This window comes from Hemitrygon akajei, unplaced genomic scaffold, assembly GCF_048418815.1.
Source record: "Hemitrygon akajei unplaced genomic scaffold, sHemAka1.3 Scf000034, whole genome shotgun sequence".
Lineage (NCBI taxonomy): Eukaryota > Metazoa > Chordata > Chondrichthyes > Myliobatiformes > Dasyatidae > Hemitrygon > Hemitrygon akajei.
In genome coordinates this window covers 963,751-973,422 of record NW_027331920.1, presented here as the reverse complement: position 1 = coordinate 973,422, position 9,672 = coordinate 963,751, and positions in this window count along the sequence as shown.

Genomic DNA, 9,672 nt, shown 5'->3' with positions numbered 1-9,672 from the left:
AACCCCCTCCCCCCCAGAACCGGCGATACACCCCCCAATGTCCACAGTCTGGGCCGGACTCTGTTTGGGAGGTCTGCCTCTGCGCCGCGATGCCGGAATCTCGACCGGCTGCGCCACGTCCACATGGGCCGGTTTGAGTTGGTCCACCGAGAAAACCTCCTCTCTCCCCCCAATGTCCAGTAGGAATGTGGACCCGTTGTTCCTGATCACATTAAACGGCCCCTTGTAGGGCCGCAGTAGCGGTGCCCGATGTCCGCCCTGTCGTACAAAAACAAACTTACAGTTCTGCAGGTCTTTGGGTACGCAGGTCGGGTTCTGCCCATGCTGCGAAGTGGGTATGGGGGCCAGGTTCCCGAGCCTCTTGCGTAGTCTGCTCAGGACTGCTGCGGGTTCTTCCTCTTGCCCCCTTGGGGCTGGTATGAACTCCCTGGGACGACCAGGGGTGCGCCGTACACCAACTCAGCCGACGAGGTGCGCAGATCTTCTTTGGGCGCCGTGCGGATTCCGAGCAGGACCCAGGGAAGCTTGTCCACCCAGTTAGGCCCTTTGAGGCGGGCCATGAGAGCCCCTGTCTGAGGAGTCAAGGGCCAGGGGTCTCTCTGCTCTCGGTGCAGCGTAAAACCCTTGGGGAGACATTAGATGTCCATCCACTTTCGTCGAGTCAAACCACGGGAAAGGTTCGTGTCGGCCACCCGACCGCGCCTGAGGCCCAGCGGCCTTTCCCCGATCCCCGGGGCCCCGCTGCCCGAGTCTCCCCCGATTCCCAGCGCTGCTCGAGTCTCCGACTCCCGATCCCCGGTGCCCCGCTGCCCGAGTCTCCCCCCGATCCCCGGGTCCCCGCTGCCCGAGTCTCCCCCCGATCCCGGGGCCCGGCTGCGCGAGTCTCCCCCCGATCACCGGGTCCCCGCTGCCCGAGTCTCCCCCCGATCCCGGGGCCCGGCTGCCCGAGTCTCCCCCCGATCCCCGGGGCTCCGCTGCCCTGTAGATCAACACAGTCCAATGAATATAACAGCAACAAGATAATGCTGAGGCTTTATAAGACACGAGTCAGGCCACAATTGGAGTATTGTCAATAGTGTTGGGCCCCATATCTCAGACAGGATGTGATGTCATTGGAGAGAATCCAGAGGAGGTACAGAAAGATGATTTTGGGAATGAAGGAGTTAAAATACAAGGAGCACTTGGCAGCTTTGACCCTGTGCTCACTGGAACTCAGAAAAATGCGGGGCATCTCATTGAAACCTACCGAATGTTGAAAGGACTGGATAAGGTGGATGTGGAGAAGGTATTTCCTGTGGTGGGACACAGCCACAATGTTGAGGGGCCACCTTTTCAAACAGAGGTAAGCAGCTTATTTTTTTTATTAGCCGAGGTGTATTGGATCTGTGGAATGCTCTGCCACAGAATGCGGTGGAGACCGAGTGTGTGGGTATATTCAAGGCGGAAGTTGATCGTTTCCTGATCAGTCAGGGTATCAAAGGATATGGCAGGAGGTCAGATATCTGGAATTGAGTGTGATCTGGGATCAGCCATGATGGAAAGGTGGCTGACTCAATGGGCTGAATGGCCTAATTCTGTTCCTATGCCTTATGGACTTATGAACACAAGCCCCCTCAATCATGATGAATCTCCTCTGTACTCTTCCAGCACAAAACATCCTTTGTACAGAATGCTAAGCGGAACTGAATGTAACTTTTCAAGAACGTTGTCAAGTCAGGCAGCATCTGTTGAGGGGAATAGAATCGATGGTTGGGACAGAACCCCTCCCTTACGGCACTAACACAGGCCCTTTGGCCCAACCTTTCCATGCTGTCCTCCTGTCCATTTAAACTAATCCCTCTGCCTGCCTTTGACACAGAACACAGAAATCTACAGCACATTACAGGCTCTTCAGCCCATAATGTTGTACCGACCATGTAACCTACTCTAGAGACTGCCTAGGATCTCCTGATCGTATATCCCTCTATGTTTCTAAGCTCCATGAACCTATCTAAGAGCCTCTTAAAATATCCTATTGTATCCACCTCCACCAACGCCGCAGGCAGTGCATTCCATGCCCCCACCACTCTCTGTGTAAGAAACTTACCCCTGACATTCCCTCGGTACCGACTTCCAAGCAGTTTAAAACTACGTCCCCTCGTGTTAGTCACTTCAAGCCTGGGAAAATGCCTCTGGTTATCCACATGGTCAAAGCCTCTCATCATCTTATTACAATTACTTATGTACAGGTTAGGAGAAATATAGCTTCAACATCACCTCACAGCTCTTGAACTCAATCCCATGGTTGATGAAGGCCATCACACCAGTCGCCTTCCTAACAACACTGCCAACTTCCACAGCAGCTTTGAATGTCGTATGGACATGGACCCCAAGATCTCTCTGACCCTCCACACTGCCAAGAGTCTCACCATTAATATGATATTCTGTGTTCAAATTTGACCTGCAGAAATGAACCTCATCATCTGTGTTGAACTCCCTCTGCCACTTCCCAGTTCTGCATCCGAGGCGAGGAAATAGATTGCTGAGCCTCTGGCTAGGATCATTATGTCCTCATTGTCCAGGAAAATGGTACCGGAGGATTGGAGGGAGGCGAATGTTGTCAACTTGTTCAAAAAGGGTAGTAGGGATAATCTGGATAATTATAGACCATTGAGCCTTACATCTGTGGTGGGAAAGCTGTTGGAAAAGATTCACAAAGATAGGATCTATTGGCATTTAGAGAATCATGGTCTGATCAGTGACAGTCAGCATGGCTTTCTGAAGGGCAGATCGTGTCTAACAAGCCTGATCTTTTCGGAGGTGACCAGGCAGATAGATGAGGGTTGTGCAGTGGATGTAATCTACATGGATTTTAGTAATGCATTTGATAAGGTTACACACAGTAGGCTTATTCAGAAAGACAGAAGGCATGGGATCCAGGGACGTTTGACCAGGTGGATTCAGAATTGGCTTGCCTGCAGAAAGCAGAGAGTTGTGCTGGAGGGAGTACATTCAGATTGGAGGGTTGTGACTAGTGGTGTCCCACGAGGACTGGGACACCTACTTTTCGTGATTTTTATTAACAACCTGGATGTGGGGGTAGAAGGATGGGTTGGCAAGTTTGCAGAAGACACAAAGGTTGGTGGTGTTGTGGATATTGCAGAGGATTATCAAAGATTGCAGAGAGACATTGATAGGATGCAGGAGTGGGCTGAAAAGTGGCAGATAGAGTTCAACCTGGAGAAGGGTGAGGTGGTACACTTTGGAAGGACAAACTCCAAGGCAGAGTACAAAGTAAATGGCAGGATACCTGGAAGTGTGGAGGAGCAGAGGGATCTGGGGCTCATGTCCACAGATCCCTGAAAGTTGCCTCACAGGTAGACAGAGTAGTTAAGAAAGCTTATGGGGTGTTATCTTTCATAAGTCGAGGGACAGAGTTTAAGAGTCGCGATGTAATGATGCAGCTCTATGAAACTCTTGTTGGACCACACTTGGGAGTACTCTGTCCAGTTCTGGTCACCTCACTATAAGAAGGATGTGGAAGCATTGGAAATGGTACAGAGTAGATTTACCAGAATGCTGCCTGGTTTAGAGTGTGTGGATTATGATCAGAGATTAAGGGAGCTAGGGCTTTACTCTCTGGAGAGGAGGATGATGAGTGGAGAAATGATAGAGGTATAGTTGATATTAAGGGGAATAGATAGAGTGGACAGCCAGCGCCTCTTCCCCAGGGCACCACTGCTCAATATAAGAGGTCATGGCTTTAGGGTAAGGGGAGGGAAGTTCAAGGGGGATATTATAGGAAGATTTTATACTCAGAGAGTGGTTGGTGCGTGGAATGCACTGCCCGAGTCAGTGGTGGAGGCAGATACACTAGTGAAGTTTAAGAGACTGTTAGACAGGTATATGGAGGAATTTAACCTTAGGGAGGCAGAGTTTAAGGGTCGGCACAACATTGTGGGCCGAAGGGCCTGTGCTGTGCTGTATGGTTCTATGTTCTATCTATTTCTCGCTGGAATCTCTCTTTTAATTTAATTTTTTATTGAAGGCACGACACAGTACAGAAAACGTAATGCATTACATTTTCCTCCATTTTGCTTTTATACCTTACCCCTAAACAACACCACAACGTCATCAGTGGGGCCTTCTGGGAGTTGTAGTCATGGTCCTCGCTCGCTCCCTGTCAAAGCATGTTTCGTCAGCCACCACAGACGTCACCGAAACAGACCCACCGAGGCGCGAAGGGGAATCACACCCGTCCTTGTGGGCGCCGAGGCCGGCGACACCGACAGAAGCGACACGCTGATCTCCGCCATGGCGATGGAGCGGAAAAGGAGGGGCTGATCATGGGCCGATTTCCTCCAGCCTTTCGTAGCTCAGACGTAACACTGACCCCTGCTGTCATTGGCTGTGGTGCATGTCGCTCAAATGGGAACTCGGAGGGTGATTAGTTTATGTGAACGTCAGTCAGCCTTCCTGTCTTTATGATTTTTGATTTGGATTTATTACAGGACAGGAAGCAAATTGGGAGAAATGTGAGTTTTTATGTGGTGGTGCATCAGTCTCCGAGTTACATTATTAACAATAAAAGGGCAAAGGCCGTTGTGAGGAAGTAGGTTATTTACTGGAGGTTATATGGAGATAATATTGGAAGGGATATCAAACTTGGAATTGTTTGGGATACGATTTAGAAAATGGGGGGATTTGTGGGGATCATAATATTCCAGTGTTGATTAATGAGGGCAAAATGATTGTTACTGAAACAGGGAAGGTTGTGTTACTGGCTGGGTCATTTGTTGAGATTCATAATCAGGATAATTTAAGTGAAGAAGTTAAACAATGTGGGGATATGTTTTTCAGTGCTGGAATGATGTGCTGGAAGTCAGCTGTAGTAATGATAGTATCACTGATGGAGAGATTTCTTTGTATGAATTTAAGACGTCTATTAATAATGCAGGTCAGGTGCTCCCAGGAAAGAGTGATATTTGAAATTGTAATTGTTTCTAATTCGCTTTTGTGAAAATATTAAATGTTTGAATTGTGCATCTACTTTCCTCATGGAAAATGGAAATAGTAGTGCCAATTCTAAAACCTGGCAGATCCCCATCTGATCCTTCTAGTTAAGGGCCTATATCGTGAATGTCTCATGTATGTAAACTTATGGAATGTATGGTAATCAAGCGCTTGAGTTATATTTTGGAAAGAGTGATGTTAAAGTGTTTTATTAGAGTGGATTTTGGAAGGGTGAAATGACACTAGATTCAGTTTTAGATTTGAAAGATGATATTCGGAAAACACAATTAAATAAAGATGTTGTAATATCAGTATTTCTTGATACTGAAAAGGGAAATGATATGGAAGAAAGGACTTTTGATTAAATTAGGAGTGAGGGGGACATTGTATAATTTTTCTGAGTTTTTTATTTGGACAGACTGTGCATGTACCGGTCTACATGTTATGTTGGTGTTTCTATGAGATAGAGAATGGGATCCCATAAGGCAGTATTTGTAGCCGTTCATTATTTAATATTATGATTAATGATATTTTCTCTGAGATGGGAAAATGGGATACCCTGGGTAAATCACAATATACAGATGACGTCGCTTTATGGATTAGAGGTATTAATTGCAATTTACAATTAATAGGTCAAACAGTGGGCAGATTGATGAGGATTTTAAGCTTTTAGTCGTTAAAACACATTATGTGGTTTACAAACAGCATTAATAGACTTGCACTTGATTTTAAATTATGTCATTAATATCTTGTGGAAGTGTCAGTGGTAAGATTTCTCAGTATGTGGATGGATAATAAGCTGACGTGGAAGCACCTATCAGTAAAATAATTGATGAATGTAAAGGAGCTTTAAATCTCCTCAGACATCTATGTGGGTATTCTTGGGTGCAACATGAAAATCTTTGTTGACCAATTATATTTGTTTAATTTCATCTGTTCTTGATTATGTCTGTGTGGCTTATGGATCACCTTCATCTTCAAATTAAAAATGTTTGTATGTGATACAGTTACAGACTTTAAGATTGTGTTCTGGTGCAGTAATGTTGCCTCCTGTTTTGGCTTTACTGATTGCAATGGGACAATTGCCCTCAAAGTAACAGAGGTTCAAGTTGATCTCAACATACTGGATTAATTTGCGGGGCAAGGAAATGATCATCCTGTTAAAGGTGTGCTGGAGGACGGTTGGGGAAATCACAAGAAGAGTGTTTTTTGTTCTGAGTGGCTGGTTTCTTACCACGCTGGGAATAGGGGTGTATTTGATGATACAATATGTCCCACTGTAGCTTTCTCTGTAACCACACCTTGTTTTTTCCAATGACTTCAGTTGAGTTTAGGTTACACGATCGGATTCGGTTCTGTCTGAGAGTCTGTTGGTTCATCAGTATATTAATGAAAGTTATTATCATACAGTAACCATTTTTACAGATGAATCAAAAGATAAGTTAACTGGGGATGTTGGTGTGCCTGTTTTTGTGTGCCTGAATTGCAGGTAATGATAAAGAAATGACTTATAGCCATTTATCAGCATAGGAAGCAGAATTATTTGCCAACAGTTTAGGCTTACAGTGGGTGGAGGAAATTGGTCCTTATAATTTGCTCAGAATACATTTCAGTTTTGATAAGTCTTAAACAGGTCATTCTGGCAGTAGGTCAGATTGACTGTTGGAAACATGTCAAACGGTATTTCATAGATAAAGTTTGATTTATATGTCTGCACATTATGGGCCCTGCACATCACACTGTTGAGGGAAATTATGATGTTGACTGTTTAGCACCAAAAGCTATTAAATGTTAAGCTGTGGATATAGACCTTCCACTTAGCAAATTAGAAGCTAAAGGGTTGGTAGTGTTAAGAATTGGGGGCTTATGGCAAGACGTAGGATAATGGACATAAGGACAGACACCTTTACAGAATACATAAATCTGTTGGGTTTATAGAAGAAGGGCTTAAAACAAGGGAAGGAATGATATTGACATGACATAGAAATGTCCACACTATGCTTAATTATGCCTTGTAACTAATTGGAAAACTTCATTCTGTGTCGTGTACATTTTGTCATTATGAAACTGTCGAAACACATACTATTTCAATGTGAAGCGTATAAGGCTGAAGAAAAATCAAATGCAGTCTTCAGTACAATCTTTGCGAGGGTAGATAGTTTTCAAATAAAAACTATTAAATTATGGGACTGACTTTAAATCAATTCATAGTTTGAGCTGGAAAAGGCATGTAATAATTGTGTTAAACCTAAGGAAATGACATATAGGGTAGCAAAGGTGAGTGGGATGTTGGATTATTGGGATGCTCTTAAAATCCAACAAAAGGCAATGAAAAAAGCCATAAGAATGGCCAAGACGAAATATGAGGGCAAACTGGCCAGTAATATAAATCAGGATACTAAAAGTTTAGTTTTCAGTTACATGAAGAGTGAAAGGGAGATGAGAGTTGATACTGGACCACTGGAAAATGATGCTGGTGAAGTGGTAATGGGGGACAAAGAAATGGCAGATGAACTTAATGAACAATCTTCACTGTCTTTTCTGGTCAGCACCGCCCCCACTTGTCCCATTTAACCTGTCTCATTACGGGTGGACTTTAGGACCCGGGGGAGCTCAGGACCCGCCGCCCGCAACTGCTGCTGAATCCCCGGTGTTTCTGTTCGGTTGACGGATGCGGTGAACGAGTTAAAATTAATCAATCGACAATTCTTATGTCGTGTTTATTTCACTCCATAGAACCATAGGACACTACAGCACAGAAAACAGGCCATTTGGTGCTTCTAGTCTGTGCGGAAACTTTATTCCGCTCGTCCCATTGACCTGCACCCAGTCCGTAACCCTCCAGACCTCTCCCATCCATGTAGCTATCCAATTTATTCTTAAAACTTAAGAGTGAGCCTGCATTTACCATGTCAGATGGCAGCTCGTTCCACACTCCCACCACTCTCTGAGTGAAGAAGATCCTCCTAATGTTCCCCCTAAACCTTTCCCCTTTCACCCTAAAACCATGTCCTCTCATATTTATCTTTCCTAATCTAAATGGAAAGAACTTACTCGCATTTACTATCTATACCCCACATAATTTTGTAAACCTCTATCAAATCTCCCCTCATTCTTCTACGCTTCAAGGAATAAAGTCCTAACCTGTTCAATCTTTCCCTGTACCTCAACTCCTGAAGACCTGGCAACATCCTAGTAAATCTCTGCACTCTTCAAACTCTCCATGGATACCTCATGTCTGAACTTTCTGAACTAACCTCCCATGTGGGACCTTGTCAAAGGCCTTACTAAAGTTCATGTGGACAACATCCACAGCCTTTCCTTCACCTACTTAGTTGGTAACCACCTCGAGAAACTCTTCGAGATTCATTAAACACGATATACCATGCACAGAACCGTACTGGCTATCCTTAATCAGCCCTTGGCTGTCCAAATACTGGTAAATCCGATCTCTCTGAACATTTTACAATAATTTACCTACTACTGATGTCGGGCTCACTGGCCTGTAATTACCTGGTTTACTATTGGAGCCTTTTTTAAACAAGAGCTACCCTACAATCCTCCGGCACTGCACCCGTGGCTGAGGACATTTTAAATATTTCTGTCAGGGCCCCTGCAATTTCTACTCTAGTCTCTCTCAAGGTCCGAGGAAATATCAAGTCAGGCCCGGGGGATTTATCTACCTTTATGCGCTGTAAGGCAGCAAGCACCTCCTCTTCTTTAATCTATAAATGTTCCATGACACTACTGCTTGTTTCCCTTCCTTCCATATACACTATGCCAGTTTCCTGAGTAAATACTGATGCAAAAAAACTGTTTAAGATCTCCCCCATCTCGTGAGGCTCCACACATAGACGACCACTCTGATCTTCTAGGGGACCAATTTTGTCCCTTACTATCCTTTTACTCTTCATATACTTGTAGAAACCCTTCAGGTTTTCCTTCACATTATCTGCCAAAGCCACCTCATGTCTTCTTTTTTCCTTCCTGATTTCCTTCTTTAGTATTTTCTTACGTTTTCTATACTCTTTAAGTAACTCATTTGCTCTTTGTTGCCTCTACCTGCTGTACACTTCTCTCTTTTTCTTAACCAGATCGCCAATATCCCTTGAAAACCAAGGTTCCCTATGCCTGTTAACTTTGTCTTTAGTACTGGCAGGAACATGCAAACTCTGCACCCTCAAAATTTCACATTTGGAGGCCTTCCACTTACTGAACATATCCTTGTCAGGAAAAAAAAACTTATCCCAATCCACTCTTCCTAGATCTTTTTTCATTTCCACAAAATTGGCCCTTCTGCTATTTAGAACCTCAACTCGAGGACCAGACCCATCCTTATCCATAATTAACTTGAAACTGATGACATTATGGTCACTGGACCCAAAATGTCCGCCTACACATACTTCTGTCACCTGACCTGTCTGGTTTCCTAATAGGAGATCAAGTATTGCATCCTCTCTCGTAGGTACCTCTATATATTGATTTAGAAAACTTTCCTGAAAACATTTCACAAACTCCAAGCCATCTAGCCCGATTACAGTTTGGGAGTCCCAGTCAATATGTGGAAAGTCAAAATCCCCTACTATTACAACTTCCTGTTTCTTACATCGGTCTTCTATCTTTATACAGGTTTGCTCCTAAAATTCCCTCTGACTATTGGGCGGTCTATAATAAACCCCT